Here is a 27887-nt window from a genome sequence, read left to right on the forward strand (position 1 = left end):
TTAGGCCACGCAGTCTGCATGCAAAGTTTGAGAAAAAAATGTGTGGATACGTTTCTCATAGAGAAACATAACTATATTTCCTTTACTTCACATGGCACAATATGCTTTTTATGACCACTGTCCTTCCTCTGACTGATGTTAATTAAGAACACGCAGACAAACATAGGACACAGAAACGACTAATGCATTTGAAACATCTATGTACGAAGGATTATGCGTGAGTCAGATAGGTGGATTCATGACGTTTTCCGTCTACATATCTAGGCTCTGTGGTGCAATGGATAGCCCATTGGACTTCTAGCACTTGAGCAAGGCATTCAAAGGTTGTGGGTTCAAGTCCCACCAGAGTTATTATTTTTCCAGTGGTTGACTGCATTTGATGTTCTTGTTTAGTTGTAAGTTGCAATATCCACAAATTGTCTCTGAAAAATTTCTGTAATACTATTGACAGATCTTAATCTGACAGATTTTAATTGAAGCATTAAATTGTATTTCCAAATATCCACAATTTGTCTGTGAGAAATTATGGTAATCTGAAACAATAGAACTATCTAACACAAGTGTGGAAAGCAGTTTAGCGCTCCGTTTGTAAGATTAAAGTTTTGATGCGAAAATAATGCCAATATTCAAAGGTTGTGGGTTCGAGTCCCACTAGAGTGGTGTTTTTTTTCCAGTGGTTGACTGCATTTGATGTGCTTGTTTAGTTTTAGGTTGCAATATCCACAAATTGTCTCTGAAAAATGTCTGTAATACAATTGACAGATTTTACTCTAGTGTGAAATGTGTTTCAGTAGTGGGCCCTGTGGCACATTATACAAAGGATGATCACATAGATTTCTTTGGGCAAAAAGATTAGGAAATGTACAACAGAAAATCAAGGGTGCCCTGTGACTCTTATGGAGCCACTTGGAGCCAAAGTCTTCATAACAATAGTTGGAGATAGAATTAAAGTTTGCCTTTAAGTGTTTGAAACAGTACATCGCAATCAACTTTGATTTCATTAAAGGTGTTGGCAACGCACAATACGTAGAAGAACCCTGCATGCCCAGAGGGCGATAAGTTTGGTGGTCATATGGCACATCAAAAAACACATGTGAAATCTTAGCCTTCACATGCAGGATCTCAAGTCTGCTTACCCTGTGACTCTAATGAAGCCACTTTAAACCAATGCAGTGGCAAAAGGTCCCCTAAGAGCTAGTCCCTTGCCTTGAAACCATATAAAAAAAATATCTTCTTTCGTAGCAGCAGTAGCTTGTCAGGATGGCCGAGTGGTCTAAGGCGCCAGACTCAAGTAATGCTATCTTCTCTCTGTGAGGGTCTTCTGGTCTCCGTGTGGAGGCGTGGGTTCAAATCCCACTTCTGACAGTCATCTCTTTTTGTGCTTTGAGCTTCGTTTAATTCAACAATTTTTTGAGAAAGAATCCAAGATTGAATTTAAGCGTTGAAAGAGTACATTGCAGAAGACATTGATTTCATAACATAAGACAGCAATGTACAATCTCTAGACTCAAAAGAACAGTAACCTGGGGATCTAAACCACCAGCAACCTCAAGACAACTCAACTCCGCAATCTTCCAATCCAAAGTCAGACACCTTACCCATTAAGCAACGAGGTCTGGACGGAACGCGAGAGTCTTATTCCGCACTTTGGAGACAAGACATACCGAAAGAGGTGAAAATAACGACCCAGGTGTAGATACTTTCCAATAGCTGTCACATAGATTTCTTGGGGGAAAGAGATTAGGAAGTGTACAACAGAAAATCAAGGGTGCCTGTGACTCTTATGGAGCCGCTTTGAGCCAAAGTCTTCATAACAATAGTTGGAAAAAGAATTAATGTTTGCTGAAAGTTTTTGAAAGAGTAAATTGCAGACAACTTTGATTGAATCAAATCTCGCAACAACGCACTATCCGTAGAGGTACCGTGTAGGCCAAGATGGAGTTACATTCGGTGATCATATGGCACATTGAAAAAAAACACTTGAAATCTTAGTTTTGACATGTCTGCCTTTCATACCAAGAGGGACTAAAAATCTTGGGTGACACGTAACATGGAAAGAAACTGTTGAAATCTTAGTTTCCACTTGCCTGACATTCATTGATATGGAAGAACTCTAAAGAACAACAAAACCAAAACTCCAGCAACTCCGACCACGAAGGGACTCAAACCCTCAATCTTCTGATCCGAAGCCAGACGCCTTATCCATTAGGCAACGCGGTCTACATGTAAAGTTTGCGAAAAAATGTGTGGATACGTTTCTCATAGAGAAACATAACTATATTTCCTTTACTTCACATGGCACAATATGCTTTTTATGACCACTGTCCTTCCTCTGACTGATGTTAATTAAGAACACGCAGACAAACATAGGACACAGAAACGACTAATGCATTTGAAACATCTATGTACGAAGGATTATGCGTGAGTCAGATAGGTGGATTCATGACGTTTTCTGACTACATATCTAGGCTCTGTGGCGCAATGGATAGCGCATTGGACTTCGAGCACTTGAGCATGGCATTCAAAGGTTGTGGGTTTGAGTCCCACCTGAGTCGTTGTTTTTCCAGTGGTTGACTGCATTTGATGTTCTTGTTTAGTTGTAAGTTGCAATATCCACAAATTGTCTCTGAAAAATTTCTGTAATACTATTGACAGATCTTAATCTGACAGATTTTAATTGAAGCATTAAATTGTATTTCCAAATATCCACAATTTGTCTGTGAGAAATTATGGTAATCTGAAACAATAGAACTATCTAACACAAGTATGGAAAGCAGTTTAGCGCTCCGTTTGTAAGATTAAAGTTTTGATGCGAAAATAATGCCAATATTCAAAGGTTGTGGGTTCGAGTCCCACTAGAGTGGTGTTTTTTTTCCAGTGTTTGACTGCATTTGATGTGCTTGTTTAGTTTTAGGTTGCAATATCCACAAATTGTCTCTGAAAAATGTCTGTAATACAATTTACAGATTTTACTCTAGTGTGATATGTGTTTCAGTAGTGGGCCCTGTGGCACATTATACAAAGGATGATCACATAGATTTCTTTGGGCAAAAAGATAAGGAAATGTACAACAGAAAATCAAAGGTGCCCTGTGACTCTTATGGAGCCACTTGGAGCCAAAGTCTTCATAACAATAGTTGGAGAAAGAATTAAAGTTTGCTTTTAAGTGTTTGAAACAGTACATCGCAATCAACTTTGATTTCATTAAAGGTGTTGGCAACGCACAATACGTAGAAGAACCCTGCATGCCCAGGGGGCGATATGTTTGATGGACATATGGCACATCAAAAAACACATGTGAAATCTTAGCCTTCACATGCAGGATCTCAAGTCTGCTTACCCTGTGACTCTAATGAAGCCACTTTAAACCAATGCAGTGGCAAAAGGTCCCCTAAGAGCTAGTCCCTTGCCTTGAAACCATGTAAAAAAAATATCTTCTTTCGTAGCAGCAGTAGCTTGTCAGGATGGCCGAGTGGTCGAAGGTGCCAAAAACAAGAATGCTATATTCTCTCTGTGAGGGTCTCCTGGTCTCAATGTGGAGGTGTGGGTTCAAATCCCACTTCTGACAGTCATCTTTTTTTGTGCATTGAGCTTCGTTTAATTCAACAATTTTTTGAGAAAAAATCCAAGATTGAATTTAAGCGTTGAAAGAGTACATTGCAGAAGACATTGATTTCATAACATAAGACAGCAATGTACAATCTCTAGACTCAAAAGAACAGTAACCTGGGGATCTAAACCACCAGCAACCTCAAGACAACTCAAATTTGCAATCTTCCAATCCAAAGTCAGACACCTTACCCATTAAGCCACGAGGTCTGGACGGAACGCGAGAGTCTTATTCCGCACTTTGGAGACAAGACATACCGAAAGAGGTGAAAATAACGACCCAGGTGTAGATACTTTCCAATAGCTGTCTTGGGGGAAAGAGATTAGGAAGTGTACAACAGAAAATCAAGGGTGCCTGTGACTCTTATGGAGCCGCTTTGAGCCAAAGTCTTCATAACAATAGTTGGAAAAAGAAGATAAAAAAAAACTGGACGGTGGTGTGATGACGTGAGACCCTCACGGGGTGGATCGTTGGAGCGTGCGGGATGAACTTCAGGTGATGGCGTCCTGCGATCTGCCTCCCCGGTATGCCTGACGATCTTGCTGCGAACTCTCAGCGTGTGGCTAGCGTACGGTTTCTTCCCCCGGCTTCCTTGGAAGTTCTTCAGTTGCAGCAACCCCGGGAGAACATCCTGAGGTGTGGCAGCTACCGATTGATGCTCCATATTGAAGGACTCGGCTATGTTGCCGTTATGCTGGAAGCTGGAATGAGACCGAGAGAAATCTAATATTTGGCGGGGAAACGCGCTACAGATTTTTGATCCTGAGGAGCTGTGGCAGGTGTCCGAGTGGGATCTTCAGAGTTCCTGGAAATCGTCAAAAGTACTTTCTATTTATTTATTTATTTATTTATTTATTTATTTATTTTTGGATCAAGATTGGAATTATTTTTTGGAACCTGTCTATATTACAATCATGATGGTGGAGGAGATTCTAATTTGGTAACAGATCTAGGGATATTTCCATTGAAAAAAGAAAAGGAAAAGGGAAAAAATGTATGATTATACTAATATATTGAAAGTACTATAATCATGTTGGAAACAGACTTTATAACTTAATCATGTTGGAAAACAGACTTTATAATTTAATCAAGCTACACAGGAGTAAGAAAATTGATCCCTTTATATGAATTCAACTTTACCAATCATGCTATCAATCATGCTATCAATTATGTTATCAACCCATTATCTATACACATGAATTCAGATTTGGATGGAATTAACTGATCCAGTTTATCTCCACTACGTGATACGGCTTGCGTCTTCTAATCATGTTGAAATCTAATTTAAATTATTAATTATTATAATTATGCTGGAATAGGACACCTTAGTCTAATCAAGCTTGGAAGGAGGTGAAATTTGATTTGTCTCTGTGATTCTAATCAACTAGTGGATCATGGTCTATATATAAATTATTGATTTTGGGATCATATATTTTGATTCATATTTTGACACATACTTCACTAATGAATTTTGACACATACTTCACTAATGAATTTATAAAATTTTGATTATCACTCAATACTTGAACTGTGGTTATAAGAAGAAAAAAAAAGAAAGAAAAAAAAAAAAAAAAGGAAAAGGACAGGAAAAAAAAAGTAAAAAAGAAAAAGAAAAAAAATATAGTCATAATCTTTTTATTTGTTTATTTCGATATTTACAATAATAAAGAGGACACGATGGCGTCAAAAAGAGAGGATCCAAAATCAAAAAAAAGAGAGAAAAGAGATCTAGACCAAAAAAAAGAAAAAAAGATTTCTATGCTATTTTCACCCCAGGTTCATAGGAAAATGGAGGAATCTGTGTGCTTATCTGATTCCACTATTGATGAAATTGGAAGACACTCTTTAAGTCCTGCAGCACAATCTACTCAAATGATTACCAAAGAATATTTGCAATTATGTATGGAATCTCAGCTTAACTCATTTAAAGATGAACTCAATCTAATTATGCAAAAGAATGAGTTTCTTGAATTAGAGTTAAAATCAATTAAAGATGACCTTAACCATAAAGAGAACATCATAAGAAACCTGGAACAAAAATTAAATGACGCCGAGGATCGCACACGCAGGAAGAATTTAAGGATACATGGCATTTCGGAGGATATTAAGCAGGACTCTATCAGAACGTATTTGAAAGAATTGTTTTTAGATATGGGCATCCGTGATGTTGATAGAGACGATATGATTGAACGTGTACACAGAACGTTAAAACCAAAGAATCTTGCTGAAGGAAAACCCAGAGATATAATTATTCGCTTCTCAACTTTCTTTATACGATACAAAATATTATTGGCAACAAGTAAATATGTTCCGAAAGTAGATAAATTTCAAAACTTAATGTTCTTTCAAGATCTCTCTCTATTTACTAGACAAAAGAGATTTGAATTTAAAGAAGTGACCAAGATTTTGAGAGAGCAAAATATTAGATACTCGTGGGGATTCCCAGTAAAATTGTTTATTATGTCCGCTCAGCATCAACCAGTTAAGCTATCAACGGTTGATGAAGCTAGGAGTTGGCTTAAAGGAAATGTAGTACATGGTTTGCAATAATAATCTCGCGGATGCGCGACTTCTGGGGGGGGATTTTTTTTTTTTTTTTTAGTGTGTGTTATTTATACAAAATTATATAGGTGTAATCTCATATTATATGGTTTTTGAAGGAGTGTAGGAGGAATATTCACTTGTGCTATTATTAAACTACAGGTATTGGTGAATTAATGGATTTGAAGGGTATGTACATATGCAATAATGATATAATTTAATCCACACTTAGTTTAAAAAAAAAATTTTAATTAGATATAAAGCATTTTACCATTTGGAGTATGGTGTTTCTAATTTCACGATATATGCCACTTAACACATAATTATACTTATAACTTAAATCTTTTATATTTTTACGGGATCTTATTTCCCTAAGATATCTTTATTGATCACTTAGGATTAATTTTGGCATGGACAAGATTAATATGATTAACTGCCAAATACACTAGTTTTATTTTTTTTGTTTATTTTTTTTTTTCGTTTTTTTTTTGTTTTTTTTTCCCCCCCTCACCCATTTGGTCTATTTATTATTCTTTCCTCAATATAGATTAGTTCCCGTATAGCTCCTCAACAAGGTGGAGTTACTATGTCCTGGGAGAATGTTGGGTTTTTTCTCCGATGTTTGGATAGTATTTGGGCTTCCATTAATTTTTGTAAATTGTGTTATTTGTGTGTGGATGTAGGATGTATGGATTGTGAGGGTGTCAAGCCTTATCAGGTTTATGTTAGTTATAATAACCATCCGAAACATGGAAGATCTATTTAAGATTATTTTGTTGAATGTTCAAGGTTTAAATCTGCCTCATAAAAGATATTCGCTATTCAATTATATAAATAATCATCATATAGACATATGTTGCGTCCAAGAAACACATTTGAAAAATGCAGATATCTACAGACTGAACAATAAAAGATATATGGTGCTTGAACATTCATCGTTACCTAGCAGGAAAAAGCGAGGTGTAGCTATCCTAATCTCAAATAAAATTAAAGTTGAGTTGATCTATAAGCAGAAGGATTCTCACGCTAGATATGTTTTCATAGTGTGTAAATTAGACGAGAGATTATTTTCTATTTTGAATATATATGCACCTAATTATAAACAGAACCATTTCTTAAATGGCACACTACAAAAAATTCAGAAATATACCCAGGGAACCTTTTTGTGTATGGGGGACTTTAATTGTGCTCCTGATGCAGTATTGGACACTCCCAGTCCCCGAGGTAGAACTCCTAACAGAAATCAAGTTAATTTATCTAATGCTTTCAGTATTACTCTTGGTAAATATAAACTCTATGACATTTGGAGGACGTTGAGACCGGCAGACAAAGATTATACCTTTTTTTCGGGTCGACATAAGACTTTTTCACGTATAGATCTTATATTAACTACAGCGAACGTGATTTCAGATTGTAAGCGCATTAGTATAGGAAATGCAGCCTGGACAGATCATGATCCAGTTTGTCTGGAAATAGAAAAGAAATTTCATTTGACTTTACGCCCTTGGATAAATGAATCATCATTAGGCTGTAAGGATTCTCTTGATTACATTTCCCAGACGACCACTCAGTTTTTTCTTGAGAATTTGACGCATAATGTGAGTCTGGGTAATATCTGGTGCGCTTATAAATGTGTCTTGAGAGGATATTTAATTAAAAAAGATGCATATAATAGGAAAAAAGGAAAAGAAAAATTGTCTGATCTATATATTTCATTGAGTAATTTAAAAAGGAAGTGCGGTCAATCTCATGGAGAACAAGACATTATGAATATGATTAAAATCAAAAAAGAAATTGAGGACCGTTTAATAAGTAAAGCAAATTATAATTTGATTAAGTTAAAGCAAAAATTCTACTACGCTGGGAACCGGGCAGAGAAACAGCTTACCAACCAATTAAAAAATAGAAATTTAAAAAATCGAATTCTTAAACTTATAGATGGGGATAAATATATTTCTAGTCCTGATAATATTGGGACATCTTTTGGTAAGTTTTATACATCCCTGTATAATATTGTAGGTCAATCCCAAGATGATGTACAGATGAGACAATATCTGCAGGACTCCAGATTGCCGAAGTTGACTGATACATTGATAGAACAATTGGACGCTCCCTTTTTGGAGAGTGCAGTAAATGTAGCGATAAAAAAACTAAAAGTACGTAAAGCTCCTGGTCCCGACGGATATACAGCACTGTTTTATAAAAAACTGTCCAAATTGATAGTTCCGCACCTAACAAGTATGTTCAACGAAATCAGCGCAAATAAGTCCTTTCCTAATGGCATGTTGGAGGCTATTATTCTTCCTATACCTAAAGCTGGGAAAGAGTGCTTGAAAGTGTCCGATTATAGGCCAATCTCTTTGATTAATTTGGATACTAAAATATACTCTTCAATACTAGCTGCCCGTTTAAAACCATTGTGCCCACAGTTAATTTGTAGAGATCAGTCTGGCTTTATAAAAGGAAGACAATCTAGTGATAATGTCCGTAAGATTATTGACATAGTAGAATATGTAACCACTCATGAAATTCCATCAATCCTCTTGGCTTTGGACGCGGAAAAGGCCTTTGACCGGGTTAACTGGACCTTCTTAGAACAGACATTGAGGTCTTATGGCTTTGGTGAAGGCTTTATTAGAGCTGTTATGGCGTTGTATACAACACCAACCGCAATGGTAGTTGGTCAAGGCTTTAAATCGGAACGTTTTAGATTAAATAACGGGACTCGACAAGGTTGCCCATTGGCACCTTTGCTATATATTCTCACATTAGAACCATTAGCTTCGAGAATTAGACTCAATAAAAGCATTAAAGGAATAAGAATTGGTGATTTGGAAAATAAACTTTGTCTATACGCGGATGACATATTACTATCTCTGTATGATCCGTTAAATTCAGTTGATCATTTGATGGCCGAAATTAATTTATTTAGCAGCTTCTCGAATTATAAATTGAATATCACAAAAACACAAGCTGTAATGATGAATATCTCGGCTTCATCAAAAACTAGCATTGAGGAATCCTTCGAATTCTCTTGGGCGACCGATAAAATCGACTACCTGGGGGTTGTAATCCCAATCAAGATTTCGGAAATTATAGAAGTTAACTTTAGTAAATTACGAGATGAATTGATTAAGCAAATTAAAGAGTGGAAAGGCCTTTTTATTTCTTGGCTTGGTAGAATGAATGTCATTAGATCCTATATAGTCCCCAAATGGTTATATCTTCTTCAAATGATTCCGGTCAGGCTCCCGTTGTTAGATTGGTTTGTGATTGAGCAAGAGCTGACAGGCTTCTCAAATCTGGAATGCATACTTTGGCTACATCATTTTAAGCTTAAATCAATTAGAAATAACCTACCAATTACTCTCCATAGTTCTATGGAGTTTTGGGAGTATATTAAGCCTTGATTAGGCCTCCGTAATAAAATAGTTTCAACAGCTCCGCTTGAAACTCTCCAGTATAATATCTCCCAATTAAATTTGAGAAACTGGACCAACTATAGGAATAAAAGGATTATAGATATTTTGATACAGGATAAAACAAAAACGTTCTCTCAGCTCTCAGAGGAATTTGAATTCGGCAATCTGGAGTCCTTCAATGTCTTTAGGATAACTTTCTATGTTAGATCTCATTTGTATGTGCAGTCCTCATCTATTTTGAGTCAAAAGATCTGCGATATGTTTTCTACAGAAATTATTCTAAAAAACCTAAAAAAGTGGTATATACTGCTTGAAGAAATAGAAACTCCCCTTGTTCATATTGCATTAAAATCAAGGCAATCAGACTTAAAGTGTCTGATAGATTTAAATATATGGATTGGTAGTTTATTTGAAATTAATAAAATTTCGCATTGCCTCAACATGATTGAACTGCATTACAAGATAATGTGGAGATGGTATATAACCCCGGTGAAACAGTGTAAATTTTATTATAATGCGTCCCCTCTCTGTTGGAGATGCCGTTCTTCTTTAGGATCATTCTCCCATATCTGGTGGGAATGCCCACAGATCCAAAGTATTTGGCAAGATATATTTAAGCTCATTTCTGATACTTTAAATCAAAACATAGCACCTACTATGCGAAGAGCCCTACTACATTTTGATTTAAACGGATTTCGATTTAACCAAAGGGCTTTTATAGTACAATGCTTGCTAGCCACGAAGATAATTTTAGCTAGACAATGGCTACAATCATTATCTATTTCTTTGGATCATGTGGTGAATCAAATCAGCCATCAATGTTTGATGGAACGTGGCTTTTTTCTATCTCACCAGTGTTTACAGAAATTCCATAACATCTGGAGACCGTGGCTGACTCGGCACCCTGACATTCTCCCAAATTTATAACATAACGTATAAACATACTGATTATATCAACTTGGCTTGACAGTTTGAATGTATTGTATGGATGGTTTGTTGGTGATTCTTTTTTTCTTGTGGTTTTTTTTGTTTTTTTTGGGGTTTTTTTTGTTTTTCTTCTTTTTCTCGTTGTGGGGTATAGACTGGGAAGTTTTGCTGTAATCCCGGTCTAATTGTGTTGTATATGTTTTATATTGCAATTTTAGATGCATCAATAACGTATATATACAAAGTAGAAAAACTTGTTCCATTCTCTGTAAGTGGAATGATGAATATCTGCACATATATGCTGCTATATTTATAAGTGGAATGATGAATATATGTATACATATGCTGCTATATTTATTATCGGCACTTTCTGCTTATATATATGTTTTTCTTTATATTGTATGTGATGTGGTCTAATAAAAAAAAATAAATAAAAGTTTTTGAAAGAGTAAATTGCAGACAACTTTGATTGAATCAAATCTCGCAACAACGCACTATCCGTAGAGGTACCGTGTAGGCCAAGATGGGGTTACATTCGGTGATCATATGGCACATTGAAAAAAAACACTTGAAATCTTAGTTTTGACATGTCTGCCTTTCAAACCAAGAGGGACTAAAGATCTTGGGTGACACGTAACATGGAAAGAAACTATTGAAATCTTAGTTTCCACTTCCCTGACATTCATTGATATCAAAGAACTTTTAAGAACAACAGAACCAAACCTCCAGCAACTCCAACCACGAAGGGACTCAAAACCTCAATCTTCCGATCCGAAGTCAGATGCCTTATCCATTAGGCCACGCAGTCTGCATTTAAAGTTTGAGAAAAAAATGTGTGGATACGTTTCTCATAGAGAAACATAACTATATTTCCTTTACTTCACATGGCACAATATGCTTTTTATGACCACTGTCCTTCCTCTGACTGATGTTAATTAAGAACACGCAGACAAACATAGGACACAGAAACGACTAATGCATTTGAAACATCTATGTACGAAGGATTATGCGTGAGTCAGATAGGTGGATTCATGACGTTTTCTGTCTACATATCTAGGCTCTGTGGTGCAATGGATAGCGCATTGGACTTCTAGCACTTGAGCAAGGCATTCAAAGGTTGTGGGTTCGAGTCCCACCAGAGTCGTTGGTTTTCCAGTGGTTGACTGAATTTGATGTTCTTGTTTAGTTATAAGTTGCAATGTCCACAAATTGTCTCAGAAAAATTTCTGTAATACTATTGACAGATCTTAATCTGACAGATTTTAATTGAAGCATTAAATTGTATTTCCAAATATCCACAATTTGTCTGTGAGAAATTATGGTAATCTGAAACAATAGAACTATCTAACACAAGTGTGGAAAGCAGTTTAGCGCTCCGTTTGTAAGATTAAAGTTTTGATGCGAAAATAATGCCAATATTCAAAGGTTGTGGGTTCGAGTCCCACTAGAGTGGTGTTTTTTTTCCAGTGGTTGACTGCATTTGATGTGCTTGTTTAGTTTTAGGTTGCAATATCCACAAATTGTCTCTGAAAAATGTCTGTAATACAATTTACAGATTTTACTCTAGTGTGAAATGTGTTTCAGTAGTGGGCCCTGTGGCACATTATACAAAAGATGATCACATAGATTTCTTTGGGCAAAAAGATTAGGAAATGTACAACAGAAAATCAAGGGTGCCCTGTGACTCTTATGGAGCCACTTGGAGCCAAAGTCTTCATAACAATAGTTGGAGAAAGAATTAAAGTTTGCCTTTAAGTGTTTGAAACAGTACATCGCAATCAACTTTGATTTCATTAAAGGTGTTGGCAACGCACAATACGTAGAAGAACCCTGCATGCCCAGGGGGCGATAAGTTTGGTGGACATATGGCACATCAAAAAACACATGTGAAATCTTAGCCTTCACATGCAGGATCTCAAGTCTGCTTACCCTGTGACTCTAATGAAGCCACTTTAAACCAATGCAGTGGCAAAAGGTCCCCTAAGAGCTAGTCCCTTGCCTTGAAACCATGTAAAAAAAATATCTTCTTTCGTAGCAGCAGTAGCTTGTCAGGATGGCCGAGTGGTCTAAGGCGCCAGACTCAAGTAATGCTATCTTCTCTCTGTGAGGGTCTTCTGGTCTCCATGTGGAGGCGTGGGTTCAAATCCCACTTCTGACAGTCATCTCTTTTTGTGCTTTGAGCTTCGTTTAATTCAACAATTTTTTGAGAAAGAATCCAAGATTGAATTTAAGCGTTGAAAGAGTACATTGCAGAAGACATTGATTTCATAACATAAGACAGCAATGTACAATCTCTAGACTCAAAAGAACAGTAACCTGGGGATCTAAACATCCAGCAACCTCAAGACAACTCAACTCCGCAATCTTCCAATCCAAAGTCAGACACCTTACCCATTAAGCCACAAGGTCTGGACAGAAAGGCGATAGTCTTATTCCGCACTTTGGAGACAAGACATACCGAAAGAGTTGAAAATTACGACCCAGGTGTAGATACTTTCCAATAGCTGTCACATAGATTTCTTGGGGGAAAGAGATTAGGAAGTGTACAACAGAAAATCAAGGGTGCCTGTGACTCTTATGGAGCCGCTTTGAGCCAAAGTCTTCATAACAATAGTTGGAAAAAGAATTAATGTTTGCTGAAAGTTTTTGAAAGAGTAAATTGCAGACAACTTTGATTGAATCAAATCTCGCAACAACGCACTATCCGTAGAGGTACCGTGTAGGCCAAGATGGGGTTACATTCGGTGATCATATGGCACATTGAAAAAAAACATTTGAAATCTTAGTTTTGACATGTCTGCCTTTCATACCAAGAGGGACTAAAGATCTTGGGTGACACGAAACTATTGAAATCTTGGTTTCCACTTGCCTGACCTCCATTGATATGGAAGAACTTTAAAGAACAACAGAACCAAAGCTCCAGCAACTCCGACCACGAAGGGACTCGAACCCTCAATCTTCTGATCCGAAGTCAGACGCCTTATCCATTAGGTCACGCGGTCTGCATGTAAAGTTTGCGAAAAAATGTGTGGATACGTTTCTCATAGAGAAACATAACTATATTTCCTTTACTTCACATGCCACAATATGCTTTTTATGACCACTGTCCTTCCTCTGACTGATGTTAGACAAAACATTAAAATACATATGGTACATAACAACATAGAAACATATACATAGACATTCATATATGAATATTTGTTGTATTCCCTTAAAGCTCATAGCATTAAAAAATAATAATTTTAAGTATTCAAACGCTCAGTGTTTCTTTGGGAGGAGAGGGAGATTATAAATTATCAAGGCCAAAATCGATCTAAAACAAAGGCCGTTGGAGCAGTGCTGTGGTTGTATTACTGCACAGGGAATTTTTAATCTATTATTTGAAACCTTTTCTGCCAAATGCACTCACACCTCTCTCTTGAGTTAGCTTCTTTCAGAAAAAAATATTTTGCTACATTACTTTGTAAATTTATTTGCAATTTAATCTCTTGCCAATGTGGCAAATCCTGTTTTCTCCAATATCTAGCAATACAGATTTTAAACGCCAAAAGTATATTAACCCATAAGGTCTGCTCATTACTATTAATATCTATAAACTCTAAATGAAACAAAAATCTTTGAGGGGAGAGTTCCAAATATGACCCAAACAATTCCAAATAAAGCTCAGATATTTTTATCTTAAGCTGAGTTAGTTTTTGACAATCCCACCAAATATGTTTATGCGATCCTAATTCGAGATGGCATCGCCAGCACCTGTCTCCATTCTTTGGTTGAAATTTAACTATACGTATATACCATCTATATATAATCTTAAAAAAGAGTTCTTGAAGATTTATACAGTGAGTTGCTTTTTTAGTAAATTGCCATGTTTTATACCAAGAATCTAAGGGAATAGAAATTTCCAATTCTTTCTCCCATTGTTTGTGTGCCTTAGACTTATCAAGAGTCTTATTATCTCTAAAATCTTAGACAGTGTTCCCTTAGAAATACACGAAGTAATAAATTTGAACCAAGGGTTATATTCAGGTGGTGGGTTTGATATTAAGAAATGTTTTAATCTGATATATTTAAAGATTTCTCTTGACGGTAATATATATCTATCAGTCATAAGAGAGAAAGAGGCCAGATTTCCCTCTAAATAAAGGTCCCCTATCTGCTCTATTCCTGAGATTTTCCAATTGTCCAGTACAAGATCAGGTATGTAAAATGATAGAACATCCAGGGGACAATTTTTTGTAAATGGAATCCCTTTTGCAAACCTTTTTTTGATTCTATAGAAAGAGGATAATATGTCTGCAATTATTAAGCTCGGAATTTTTTTCTTCTGAAATTGGGATTGAGGTAGCCAGAACAACAAGAAAGGGTCGAGATTTTTAAGATTATATTTCTCTATATTATACCAACCCAAAGAGCTTTTCTCTTTTATAGAGCCCCAGGCCATCATAAAAGCTACTTGAGAGGCTTCATATAGTTCCTTTATATCAGGATAACCTAAACCCCCAGATTCAATAGGTCTTTTAAGAAGCTCCGAGGGTAATCTTATTATTTTAGCTGCCCAAACAAATTGAGATAGTAAGTTTTCCCATTTTAAGATAACATCTTTCGAAACATAAAAAGGTATTAATCGAAAAAGATATAAAATTTTGGGAATTATGTAAGCTTTAAGAATATTAATACGACCCATCCAAGAGAATTCAAGTTTCATCCAATTTGCTAGAGAAGATTTTATTTCTAGAAAAAGTTTCTTATGATTTATATTGGCGATATCTTCTAGTATAGGTCCGATTATAATCCCCAAATAATCAATTTGATGTGTCTGATCATTATTTTGAATATGCCCATGAGCTATAGATATCTGAGACTCAGAGAGATAAAATGGAATCATCTGAGTCTTTGATAAATTAAGTTTGTAATTAGAATAGTATCCAAATTTTTCTATTCCTTTTAAAAAAGCAGGGATAGATAATAAGGGTGCAGATAATGTTAATAAAACATTGTCTGCATATAAGGTAATACTATATTCATGTTTATCAATATTTATACCATGAATATTAGAAGAGTTTCTAATATAGGCAGCTAAAGGCTCAATTGTTAGAGCATATAACAGGGGAGCTAACGGGCAGCCCTGCCTTGTACCATTATAAATGTGAAACATATCTGAGTCTAAAAAAGGGCCTCTAATCTTTGCGACCGGAGATGTATATAAGGCCATAGTTAGGTCATGAAAAAGACCTGTTAAACCAAATGCTTGAAGTGTTTCAGCTAAGAACTTCCAATTGACCCTATCAAATGCCTTTTGGGCATCTAAAGCTACTATAACTGAAGAGATTTTATATCTATGTATATATTTTCTTCTCCCGCCCTACCAGGAATGAATCCTGCCTGATCTGGATGTATCAAATCTCGTATTATTCGAGCCAATCTAGAGGCCAGGATCTTAGAATATATCTTCACATCTAAATTGATGAGAGATATTGGCCTGTAGTTAGCAACCAGTGAAGGATCCTTCCCTGGTTTCGGAATTGGCGATATACTCGCCTCCAACATCTCTTTTGGAAAACTTCTTCCAGTAGAAATAGAATTAAAAGATTTTGTTAGGATGGGAGAAATTACTGAGTTCAAGATTGGAAAAAATATAGCTGAAAAGCCATCAGGGCCTGGAGCTTTCCCTTTTTTCAAATTAAGAATTGCAATAGTAGTCTCTTGAGTTGTTAGTGGTTGATTTAATTGTATTAATTTTTCTGCAGAAAGTTTTGGAAGATGCAAGGTCTCTAAAAATTGAGCTATATCAGTAGTAGCAATTTTAGGTTCGGGTAAATTATATAAGGTTTCATAATATTGTTTAAAGGCATTGCCTATCTGTGTTGGTGATATACAAGTTGTTCCATTGTGTATAATTTTTTTTATTCTAGATGATTCAATTTGTGCCTTCAATCTTTTAGTAAGATTTTTCCCTACTCTATTATTTCCATAATGCCAACTAGATTTCAATCTTTGCATTATTGTTTCAGTTTTAATTTTAAGTTTAATGATTATCGATTCTTTAATAGTCTCTAACTGCTTCGAGAAATCTCTGGATGGATATTGTTTATTTAGTCTCTCAAGTTTTGCCAACTCAATATACAGATCGGCAAGTTCTTTACCTCTCTGTTTTTTAATCCAAGCACCCTTTTTTATTAAGTGTCCCCTAAGAACACATTTTAGGGTGCACCACAAATTTAGATCTGAGGTCTCATTATTATCATTATGCTCCAAAAAAGATGTTGTTTGTTTTATCAGATCTATCTTATCAGATTCTGTTTTTAAAAGAGATTCGTTGAGTCTCCAACGAGTTCTTGTTCTATATTGAGGGTTATCCTTGATAGAAATAAATACTGGGGCATGGTCAGACCATGAGATATTTCCAATTAGAGAGGTAGTAGAGATTTCCAAAGAGTGACCAGGCATTAAGAAATAATCAATGCGTGAATATGATTGGTGTACATTCGAGAAGAAAGAGTAGTCTCTTTCCTCAGGATGTTGCACCCTCCACACATCATAAAGGCCATGTTTAAATAGAGAATCGGAAAATGCTTTGGCCCTAGTTTTTAAACACGCATCTGATTTACGGTTCTTCAAAGTCTTAGTATCTTTTTCAATATCGATTATGCAATTCAGGTCGCCTGCTATAATCAATGAGCCTTTAGAGATTTTTTCTATTGTTTCCATAGCTGAATTGAGAAATCTTGTCGATCCTTCTGATGGGGCATATAGGCTAACCATGGTATAGGTAACATCATTTATATTACAGACAAGTATAATCCTTCTTCCTTCCTTATCAGCTTCATGATGTATATACTCAAATTTATTTTTAATTGATATCAATATGGCTACTCCCCGCTTCAGAAGATACATAAATATGTCGGTATCTATGATATTTCCAAGCAGATTTTTCTATTATTTGATTCCAGTGTGTCTCTTGAATAAATGCAATATCTATCCCCTCTTTGATTAATGTGTCATACAAATAAGATCTCTTATATGGAGAATTTAAACCCTGTGCATTAATTGTCATCAATTTAAGGGACATGGAATATTTGTTTTCCCCTCCTCCACCAGCACTGCTCCCTATCCCTCAATCTCCAACTAGAAAACACCTGACAACAACATTCATAAACAAAAAAAACAATCAAACCCAACACACTATGCAGGAAAAACATTATTTCCGCCATTAGTGTGAAGAAATTCCTTGAACCAGCAAGGAATGAGGACGTGTTTTAAGGCCAACGAAGGTAAGGAGCACAATCATCTCTTATTTCCATAAAAATAGTATAAACTATATCTATCTATCCAAATATCATATTTAATGAAATTACGCAAAGCAAAAAAAAAAAAAAAATTTATAATAATGTGATAATCTACATCTTTTATATTGTTATTAACCATTTATATTATTTCAAGTCAATACATTGCCATCTCAGTAATATATCATTTCCAACCAGTACATACCAACTCAATAACCAGACCAAGATCATAACACAAAATATATCATTTCCAACCAGTACCATGATAGTATAGCCAATCATGATATTTCCCATTTGAGATGGTATTTTAGGTGATAGCTTGTGATAATATCTTATATCTTATATCATTAATCCTGAAAAAAAAAAAAAAAAAAAAAGGAGGGGAAATAATATACATATATATATATAAATATACCCATATTAGTATATGATCATAGGTTTTTGTCAATATATGTATCAGAAAGGAAATTTATATTAATAGCTATAATAGAAGTCTCCTTCTTCTCAAGTGATTTATTCTAATAAATCTATTACTATTCACCCATATATCTAATGTGTTGTGAGTATATATTAGTGTCTTTTAAATTTTCTTATCCTAATATCTCAATTCTAGTTTGGGAAAGTATCTTATCCAAAGACTAACAATACTCATATATCTCTGTGAATCTCTGTGAGTTCCATAATTTTATCTAATATTGTAATTAAAAAAAAAAATAAATTAAAAAAAAAATGAAAAAAAAAATATATACATATATATATATATATATAAATATACCTATATTAGTATATGATCATAGGTTTTTGTCAATATATATATCAGAAAGGAAATTTATGTTAATAGCTATAATAGAAGTCTCCTTCTTCTCAAGTGATTTATTCTAATAAATCTATTACTATTCACCCATATATATAATGTGTCATGAGTATATATTAGTGTCTTTTAAATTTTCCTATCCTAATATCTCAATTCTAACTTTGTGAAGATATCTTATCTAAAGATTAACAATACTTATATATCTCTGTGAGTCTCTGTGAGTCCCATAATTTTATCTAATATTTTTAAGAGAAAAACAAAAAACAAAAAAAGAATTTGTGATAATCTATATTCTAAGTAATCTATTATATCTTTTATATTGTTATCAACCATTTATATCATTTATATCGTATCCAACCAATACGTTGCCAGCTTAGTGACTGGACTAAAATTATAACACATAACACATCATTTCCAACCAGTACATTGCCAACTCAATGAATAAACCAATCATAATATTTCCCAATTAGAATAGTATTTTAGGTAATAATATGGTAATATCTTATACTTTATATCATAAAAAAAAAACAACAAAAAAACAAAAACAAATGTAAAATAAAAAAAATAAATAAAAAACAACATAAATTTTCTTCTATAGATTAGAGAGTCTTATATGGTAAGATTCCATTTCAGTAAATTGTCCTTTGCTTGTGTAGGATCATTGCAAATATAGATTTTCCCTTGATAATTAATTCGCAATTTTGTGGGGAAACCCCAGGAATAAATAATATTATTTTGCCGTAAACAGGTAGTTGTCACAGTCACGTCCTCGGGTCCTGTTAGCCGCGGGCGGGGGTCTGCTCGCAGATCACGGGGACCCGATACTTCTCCCTCCGGACCCGTGGTCGGCGAGCGGACTACCGCTCGCGGCGCACGGGCATCCGAGGGACGTACACGTTCTCTCCGTGCCGGCGGCGAACAGACCGACCACCGACATGGGAGAAGGAGGGTCGGATCCGGGAACTCCTCGACGAGCAGATCTAAGGCTGCCCGTCTATGCAGGAGTTCCCAGAGGGGCTCCCTTACCTGCTGCCCGGCCGCCGGTCCGTCCACTAGGGGCGCAGCTACTCCTTCTGGCTGGTGCCGTGGACGTGATGGACGTCTGGAGGCGTGGCCTTGACTCTGCTCAGGGCGGGATCTTCTGTTTGGCGCCAGATTTAAAAACCTTGCTGTCCTTTCTCAGGCACCCTGTTGTGGTCTTTGCCTGTGACTCTGAGTTTGCTGCTGATCTTTGTTTTTGGACCCTTGCCTGCTTGACCACCCTTTTGCCTTTGTGATTTTGTACCTCTGCTTACCTGCTCCTGTGTACCGACCCGGCTTGTCTGCTAACCTGCTCCTGTGTACCGACCCGGCTTGTCTGCTAACCTGCTTCCGTGTACTGACCCGGCTTGTCTGCTAACCTGCTCCTGTGTACCGACCCGGCTTGTCTGCTAACCTGCTCCTGTGTACCGACCCGGCTTGTCTGCTAACCTGCTCCTGTGTACCGACCCGGCTTGTCTGACACCCTCACCTGTACCTGTTTGCCATACTCAGTACTTACCTGCTACCTGTGTTCACGGAGAGTGTCTCACTGTTGGGATCATCTAAGTCCTGGATTACCACTGTTGGGGCTTCTCCCTATTCAGCAGTTTTCTGGGCAGAATAACTCCTGCGGTGAGTTCCTCTAGTGATACACGAGCGACAGTAGTAATATCAAAATATTTTTTTCTGTGTATTCTGGTTGCACGTGAAAGATCGAGATATGTAGTTAGGGATGCAAATTTTGCAATTTTAGTAGGGTTCCTTCTCATTTCTTTAACTAGATCTTCTTTGATTCTGGAGTTGGCAAAACAGATAATAACATCTCTAGGTGTATTTGTTTGTGTCCAATTAGGAGGCAGCGGAAGTCTATGGGCTCTTTCAATTAATATCGGACCGTATTTTGGACAGTCTATATATGTTGAAAGTAGTTCCATCAAGTACGGTTCCAGTTCGATCACATCTTCAGATATCCCACGAATTTTAAGATTTTGTCTGCGTGACCTGTCTTCTAGGTCTGCAAGTTTAAGATCTTGTCTTGTTAAATCTGCTTTTAATACTTCATTTTGAGATTGAAGCTGTTTGATTTTCAAATGTAGCATAGTAATTTCTTTTGATTGAGCAGCTAAAGTGACCTTCATATGGGTCATTTCTTCCTTATATTCTTTAAGATTATGGTCCAAATCAGCTTTAATTTTAATATATAAAGAATCTAGTGCCATCATCAAATTGGTTTTTGTAATATAATCTGGCAGGTTGGTTATACTAATCTCACTTAGTCGATCTGGAGACGATTTAGATGATAAGACAGAAGTATCCGTTTGACTTTTAGGAGAGTAGTAGGCACTAATTGGAGGAGGTTTCTTTGTTTTCACAGACATTTTAGATTTTTCCTCTTTATCACCCTTGCCAGTTTTGTCACCTTTTGGAGGCATTATCGTTGCCCGCTTTTATCTATAGAGAAGAGACCTTTAAAAATCTTTACGCCTTTAAACCAGAATCTATTTAAGGCGAATTAGTGCAAATTATATGCAAATCCATACACATCAGATTTCAAAAAATGAAAGGTATAATCTTCACTAGCAATATAGGATGTTATTTCCAAAAAAAAAAAAAAAAAGGGAGTATTTATATATATATATATTTATACATATATACACAGTTCGTATGTTTCATGTATTTCTTGTTGGTTTAATTCAAGTTTTAGTAATTTCATTTAGAGATATCAAGAGTGTAATAGCCAGTAGCCAGGAAACTCACGGTTACCGCTTCCGACTTTATTGGAGCTTTATTGGCACTCTGCCACGCTTAGTATCTGCGTCCAGCTAATTCAGGTTTTAGTAATTTCATTTAGAGATATCAAGAGTGTAATAGCCAGTAGCCAGGAAACTCACGGTTACCGCTTCCAACTTTATTGGAGCTTTATTGGCACTCTGCCACGCTTAGCATCCGCGTCCAGCTTCTAACACTCACGCCGCAATTGGTTGCCAAAACGTAGGAAACAAAAAAAACCAAAAACAACAGATGAAGCACCGCCGTCAGGAAACCGTCAGGAACCCAAAAAACAAAGGTTCGTCATCCGGAGTCCAGGCAATCCCCACCGCTCCACATCCAAAACTCAGCACTCTGTCTCCATTCCACCCCCCATCAAGGAGGAGAAGAAAAGGCACCGTCGTCTGAAGCCGTCCCGAGCTCAGGGCTCAGCACTGGTCACTGCGTGCGGTCGGTGCTTAATGCTCGGTGCTCGGTGCTCGGCGTTTAACATTCGGCGGTCGGCGGTCAGCGGTCAGCGGTCGGCGTTTGGGATTACGGTACTTCCGTGCTAGCCATGCTGCCCCTTCACCATCCGCTGGCCCATCAGCACGCCTCAAACGTACGTAGTTACGTGACTACGTCATCACTCTTATCCTGACTGATGTTAAATAAGAACACGCAGACAAACATAGGACACAGAAACGACTAATGCATTTGAAACATCTATGTACGAAGGACTATGCGTGAGTCAGATAGGTGGTTTCATGACGTTTTCGGCTTCCATATCTAGGCTCTGTGGCGCAATGGAGAGTGCATTAGACTTCTAGCACTTGACAAGGCATTCAAAGGTTGTGGGTTCGAGTCCCACCAGAGTTGTGGTTTTTCCAGTGGTTGACTGCATTTGATGTTCTGTAATACTATTGACAGATCTTAAGGTGACAGGTTTTAATTGAAAGATTAAATTGTATTTCCAAATATCCACAATTTGTCTGTGAGAAATTATTGTAATCTGAAACAATAGAACGATCTAACACAAGTGTGGAAAGCAGTTTAGCGCTCCGTTTGTAAGATTAAAGTTTTGATGCGAAAATAATGCCAATATTCAAAGGTTGTGGGTTCGAGACCCACTAGAGTCGTGTTTTTTTTCCAGTGGTTGACTACATTTGATGTGCTTGTTTAGTTTTAGGTTGTAATATCCACAAATTGTCTCTGAAAAATGTCTGTAATACAATTGACAGATTTTACTCTAGTGTGAAATGTGTTTCAGTAGTGGGCCCTGTGGCACATTATACAAAGGATGATCACATAGATTTCTTTGGGCAAAAAGATTAGGAAATGTACAACAGAAAATCAAGGGTGCCCTGTGACTCTTATGGAGCCACTTGGAGCCAAAGTCTTCATAACAATAGTTGGAGAAAGAATTAAAGTTTGCTTTTAAGTGTTTGAAACAGTACATCGCAACGCACAATACGTAGAAGAACCCTGCATGCCCAGGGGGCGATATGTTTGGTGGACATATGGCACATCAAAAAACACATGTGAAATCTTAGCCTTCACATGCAGGATCTCAAGTCTGCTTACCCTGTGACTCTAATGAAGCCACTTTAAACCAATGCAGTGGCAAAAGGTCCCCTAAGAGCTAGTCCCTTGCCTTGAAACCATGTAAAAAAAATATCTTCTTTCGTAGCAGCAGTAGCTTGTCAGGATGGCCCAGTGGTCTAAGGCGCCAGACTCAAGTAATGCTATCTTCTCTCTGTGAGGGTCTTCTGGTCTCCATGTGGAGGCGTGAGTTTAAATCCCACTTCTGACAGTCATCTCTTTTTGTGCTTTGAGCTTCGTTTAATTAAAAAAAAATTTTGAGAAAGAATCCAAGATTGAATTTAAGCGTTGAAAGAGTACATTGCAGAAGACATTGATTTCATAACATAAGACAGCAATGTACAATCTCTAGACTCAAAAGAACAGTAACCTGGGGATCTAAATCACCAGCAACCTCAAGACAACTCAAATCCGCAATCTTCCAATCCAAAGTCAGACACCTTACCCATTAAGCAACGAGGTCTGGACGGAATGCGAGAGTCTTATTCCGCACTTTGGAGACAAGACATACCGAAAGAGGTGAAAATAACGACCCAGGTGTAGATACTTTCCAATAGCTGTCACATAGATTTCTTGGGGGAAAGAGATTAGGAAGTGTACAACAGAAAATCAAGGGTGCCTGTGACTCTTATGGAGCCGCTTTGAGCCAAAGTCTTCATAACAATAGTTGGAAAAAGAATTAATGTTTGCTGAAAGTTTTTGAAAGAGTAAATTGCAGACAACTTTGATTGAATCAAATCTCGCAACAACGCACTATCCGTAGAGGTACTGTGTAGGCCAAGATAGGGTTACATTCGGTGATCATATGGCACATTGAAAAAAAACACTTGAAATCTTAGTTTTGACATGTCTGCCTTTCAAACCAAGAGGGACTAAAGATCTTGGGTGACACGTAACATGGAAAGAAACTATTGAAAAATTAGTTTCCACTTCCCTGACATTCATTGATATCGAAGAACTTTTAAGAACAACAGAACCAAACCTCCATCAACTCCGACCACGAAGGGACTCGAACCCTCAATCTTCTGATCCGAAGTCAGACGCCTTATCCATTAGGCCACGCGGTCTGCATGTAGAGTTTGAGAAAAAAATGTGTGGATACGTTTCTCATAGAGAAACATAACTATATTTCCTTTACTTCACATGGCACAATATGCTTTTTATGACCACTGTCCTTCCTCTGACTGATGTTAATTAAGAACACGCAGACAAACATAGGACACAGAAACGACTAATGCATTTGAAACATCTATGTACGAAGGATTATGCGTGAGTCAGATAGGTGGTTTCATGACGTTTTCTGTCTACATATCTAGGCTCTGTGGCGCAATGGATAGCGCATTGGACTTCTAGCGCTCCGTTTGTAAGATTAAAGTTTTGATGCGAAAATAATGCCAATATTCAAAGGTTGTGGGTTCGAGTCCCACTAGAGTGGTGTTTTTTTTCCAGTGGTTGACCGCATTTGATGTGCTTGTTTAGTTTTAGGTTGCAATATCCACAAATTGTCTCTGAAAAATGTCTGTAATACAATTGACAGATTTTACTCTAGTGTGAAATGTGTTTCAGTAGTGGGCCCTGTGGCACATTATACAAAAGATGATCACATAGATTTCTTTGGGCAAAAAGATTAGGAAATGTACAACAGAAAATCAAGGGTGCCCTGTGACTCTTATGGAGCCACTTGGAGCCAAAGTCTTCATAACAATAGTTGGAGAAAGAATTAAAGTTTGCCTTTAAGTGTTTGAAACAGTACATCGCAATCAACTTTGATTTCATTAAAGGTGTTGGCAACGCACAATACGTAGAAGAACCCTGCATGCCCAGAGGGCGATAAGTTTGGTGGTCATATGGCACATCAAAAAACACATGTGAAATCTTAGCCTTCACATGCAGGATCTCAAGTCTGCTTACCCTGTGACTCTAATGAAGCCACTTTAAACCAATGCAGTGGCAAAAGGTCCCCTAAGAGCTAGTCCCTTGCCTTGAAACCATGTAAAAAAAATATCTTCTTCCTTAGCAGCAGTAGCTTGTCAGGATGGCCGAGTGGTCTAAGGCGCCAGACTCAAGTAATGTTATCTTCTCTCTGTGAGGATCTTCTGGTGTCCATGTAGAGGCGTGGGTTCAAATCCCACTTCTGACAGTCATCTCTTTTTGTGCTTTGAGCTTCGTTTAATTCAACAATTTTTTGAGATCCAAGACTGAATTTAAGCGTTGAAAGAGTACATTGCAGAAGACATTGATTTCATAACATAAGACAGCAATGTACAATCTCTAGACTCAAAAGAACAGTAACCTGGGGATCTAAATCACCAGCAACCTCAAGACAACTCAAATCCGCAATCTTCCAATCCAAAGTCAGACACCTTACCAATTAAGCAACGAGGTCTGGACGGAACGCGAGAGTCTTATTCCGCACTTTGGAGACAAGACATACCGAAAGAGGTGAAAATAACGACCCAGGTGTAGATACTTTCCAATAGCTGTCACATAGATTTCTTGGGGGAAAGAGATTAGGAAGTGTACAACAGAAAATCAAGGGTGCCTGTGACTCTTATGGAGCCGCTTTGAGCCAAAGTCTTCATAACAATAGTTGGAAAAGAATTAATGTTTGCTCAAAGTTTTTGAAAGAGTAAATTACAGACAACTTTGATTGAATCAAATCTCGCAACAACGCACTATCCGTAGAGGTACCGTGTAGGCCAAGATGGGGTTACATTCGGTGATCATATGGCACATTGGAAAAAAACACTTGAAATCTTAGTTTTGACATGTCTGCCATTCATACCAAGAGGGACTAAAGATCTTGGGTGACACGTAACATGGAAATAAACTGTTGAAATCTTAGTTTCCACTTGCCTGACATTCATTGATATGGAAGAACTCTAAAGAACAACAGAGACAAACCTCCATCAACTCCGACCACGAAGGGACTGGAACACTCAATCTACCGATCTGAAGTCAGACGCCTTATCCATTAGGCCACGCGGTCCGCATGTAAAGTTTGCGAAAAAATGTGTGGATACGTTTCTCATAGAGAAACATAACTATATTTCCTTTACTTCACATGCCACAATATGCTTTTTATGACCACTGTCCTTCCTCTGACTGATGTTAATTAAGAACACGCAGACAAACATAGGACACAGAAACGACTAATGCATTTGAAACATCTATGTACGAAGGATTATGCGTGAGTCAGATAGGTGGATTCATGACGTTTTCTGTTTACATATCGAGGCTCTGTGGCGCAATGGATAGCGCATTGGACTTCTAGCACTTGGCAAGGCATTCAAAGGTTGTGGGTTCAAGGCCCACCAGAGTCGTGGTTTTTCCAGTGGTTGACTGCATTTGATGTTCTTGTTTAGTTATAAGTTGCAATATCCACAAATTGTCTCTGAAAAATTTCTGTAATACTATTGACAGATCTTAATCTGACAGATTTTAATTGAAAGATTAAATTGTATTTCCAAATATCCACAATTTGTCTGTGAGAAATTATGGTAATCTGAAACAATAGAACGATCTAACACAAGTGTGGAAAGCAGTTTAGCGCTCCGTTTGTAAGATTAAAGTTTTGATGCGAAAATAATGCCAATATTCAAAGGTTGTGGGTTCGAGTCCCACTAGAGTCGTGTTTTTTTCCAGTGGTTGACTGCATTTGATGTGCTTGTTTAGTTTTTAGGTTACAATATCCACAAATTGTCTCTGAAAAATGTCTGTAATACAATTGACAGATTTTACTCTAGTGTGAAATGTGTTTCAGTAGTGGGCCCTGTGGCACATTATACAAAGGATGATCACATAGATTTCTTTGGGCAAAAAGATAAGGAAATGTACAACAGAAAATCAAGGGTGCCCTGTGACTCTTATGGAGCCACTTGGAGCCAAAGTCTTCATAACAATAGTTGGAGAAAAAATTAAAGTTTGCTTTTAAGTGTTTGAAACAGTACATCGCAATCAACTTTGATTTCATTAAAGGTGTTGGCAACGCACAATACGTAGAAGAACCCTGCATGCCCAGAGGGCGATAAGTTTGGTGGTCATATGGCACATCAAAAAACACATGTGAAATCTTAGCCTTCACATGCAGGATCTCAAGTCTGCTTACCCTGTGACTCTAATGAAGCCACTTTAAACCAATGCAATGGCAAAAGGTTGCCTTGAAACCATGTAAAAAAAAAAATCTTCTTTCGTAGCAGCTGTAGCTTGTCAGGATGGCCGAATGGTCTAAGGTGCCAGACTCAAGAATGCTATATTCTCTCTGTGAGGGTCTTCTGGTCTCCATGTGGAGGTGTGGGTGCAAATCCCACTTCTGACAGTCGTCTTTTTTTGTGCATTGAGCTTTGTTTAATTCAACAATTTTTTGAGAAAAAATCCAAGATTGAATTTAAGCGTTGAAAGAGTACATTGCAGAAGACATTGATTTCATAACATAAGACAGCAATGTACAATCTCTAGACTCAAAAGAACAGTAACCTGGGGATCTAAACCACCAGCAACCTCAAGACAACTCAAATTTGCAATCTTCCAATCCAAAGTCAGACACCTTACCCATTAAGCCACGAGGTCTGGACGGAACGCGAGAGTCTTATTCCGCACTTTGGAGACAAGACATACCGAAAGAGGTGAAAATAACGACCCAGGTGTAGATACTTTCCAATAGCTGTCACATAGATTTCTTGGGGGAAAGAGATTAGGAAGTGTACAACAGAAAATCAAGGGTGCCTGTGACTCTTATGGAGCCGCTTTGAGCCAAAGTCTTCATAACAATAGTTGGAAAAAGAAGATAAAAAAAAACTGGACGGTGGTGTGATGACGTGAGACCCTCACGGGGTGGAGCGTTGGAGCGTGCGGGATGAACTTCAGGTGATGGCGTCCTGCGATCTGCCTCCCCGGTATGCCTGACGATCTTGCTGCGA

The 27887-nt window shown here is 37.3% G+C and overlaps 12 non-coding genes across 12 annotated transcripts; 10 read left to right on the forward strand and 2 right to left on the reverse strand.

Annotated features, from left to right (window-relative positions):
• The first annotated feature begins 263 nt into the window (after positions 1–263).
• On the forward strand, positions 264–351 carry TRNAR-UCU (transfer RNA arginine (anticodon UCU)). Its single transcript is given in 2 exon segments — positions 264–300; positions 316–351. It is a non-coding gene; the product is annotated as a tRNA-Arg (tRNA).
• A 903-nt stretch (positions 352–1254) lies between these two features.
• TRNAL-CAA (transfer RNA leucine (anticodon CAA)) lies at positions 1255–1365 on the forward strand. The gene is made up of 2 exons: positions 1255–1292; positions 1320–1365. It is a non-coding gene; the product is annotated as a tRNA-Leu (tRNA).
• Positions 1366–2467: 1102 nt separating this feature from the next.
• On the forward strand, positions 2468–2555 carry TRNAR-UCG (transfer RNA arginine (anticodon UCG)). Its single transcript is given in 2 exon segments — positions 2468–2504; positions 2520–2555. It is a non-coding gene; the product is annotated as a tRNA-Arg (tRNA).
• Positions 2556–11556: 9001 nt separating this feature from the next.
• On the forward strand, positions 11557–11644 carry TRNAR-UCU (transfer RNA arginine (anticodon UCU)). Its single transcript is given in 2 exon segments — positions 11557–11593; positions 11609–11644. It is a non-coding gene; the product is annotated as a tRNA-Arg (tRNA).
• Positions 11645–12547: 903 nt separating this feature from the next.
• On the forward strand, positions 12548–12658 carry TRNAL-CAA (transfer RNA leucine (anticodon CAA)). The gene is made up of 2 exons: positions 12548–12585; positions 12613–12658. It is a non-coding gene; the product is annotated as a tRNA-Leu (tRNA).
• Positions 12659–13429: 771 nt separating this feature from the next.
• On the reverse strand, positions 13430–13502 carry TRNAR-UCG (transfer RNA arginine (anticodon UCG)). Its single transcript has one exon. It is a non-coding gene; the product is annotated as a tRNA-Arg (tRNA).
• A 9566-nt stretch (positions 13503–23068) lies between these two features.
• On the forward strand, positions 23069–23179 carry TRNAL-CAA (transfer RNA leucine (anticodon CAA)). The gene is made up of 2 exons: positions 23069–23106; positions 23134–23179. It is a non-coding gene; the product is annotated as a tRNA-Leu (tRNA).
• Positions 23180–23962: 783 nt separating this feature from the next.
• TRNAR-UCG (transfer RNA arginine (anticodon UCG)) lies at positions 23963–24035 on the reverse strand. Its single transcript has one exon. It is a non-coding gene; the product is annotated as a tRNA-Arg (tRNA).
• A 248-nt stretch (positions 24036–24283) lies between these two features.
• Positions 24284–24403, forward strand: TRNAR-UCU (transfer RNA arginine (anticodon UCU)). Its single transcript has 2 exons — positions 24284–24320; positions 24368–24403. It is a non-coding gene; the product is annotated as a tRNA-Arg (tRNA).
• Positions 24404–24997: 594 nt separating this feature from the next.
• Positions 24998–25108, forward strand: TRNAL-CAA (transfer RNA leucine (anticodon CAA)). The gene is made up of 2 exons: positions 24998–25035; positions 25063–25108. It is a non-coding gene; the product is annotated as a tRNA-Leu (tRNA).
• A 1096-nt stretch (positions 25109–26204) lies between these two features.
• TRNAR-UCU (transfer RNA arginine (anticodon UCU)) lies at positions 26205–26291 on the forward strand. The gene is given in 2 exon segments: positions 26205–26241; positions 26256–26291. It is a non-coding gene; the product is annotated as a tRNA-Arg (tRNA).
• An 885-nt stretch (positions 26292–27176) lies between these two features.
• Positions 27177–27286, forward strand: TRNAL-CAA (transfer RNA leucine (anticodon CAA)). The gene is made up of 2 exons: positions 27177–27214; positions 27241–27286. It is a non-coding gene; the product is annotated as a tRNA-Leu (tRNA).
• Positions 27287–27887: the final 601 nt, after the last annotated feature.

The sequence above is a fragment of the Sceloporus occidentalis genome, unplaced genomic scaffold, assembly GCF_023333645.1.
Source record: "Sceloporus occidentalis isolate IW3139 unplaced genomic scaffold, rSceOcc1.0.p SCAF_67, whole genome shotgun sequence".
Lineage (NCBI taxonomy): Eukaryota > Metazoa > Chordata > Lepidosauria > Squamata > Phrynosomatidae > Sceloporus > Sceloporus occidentalis.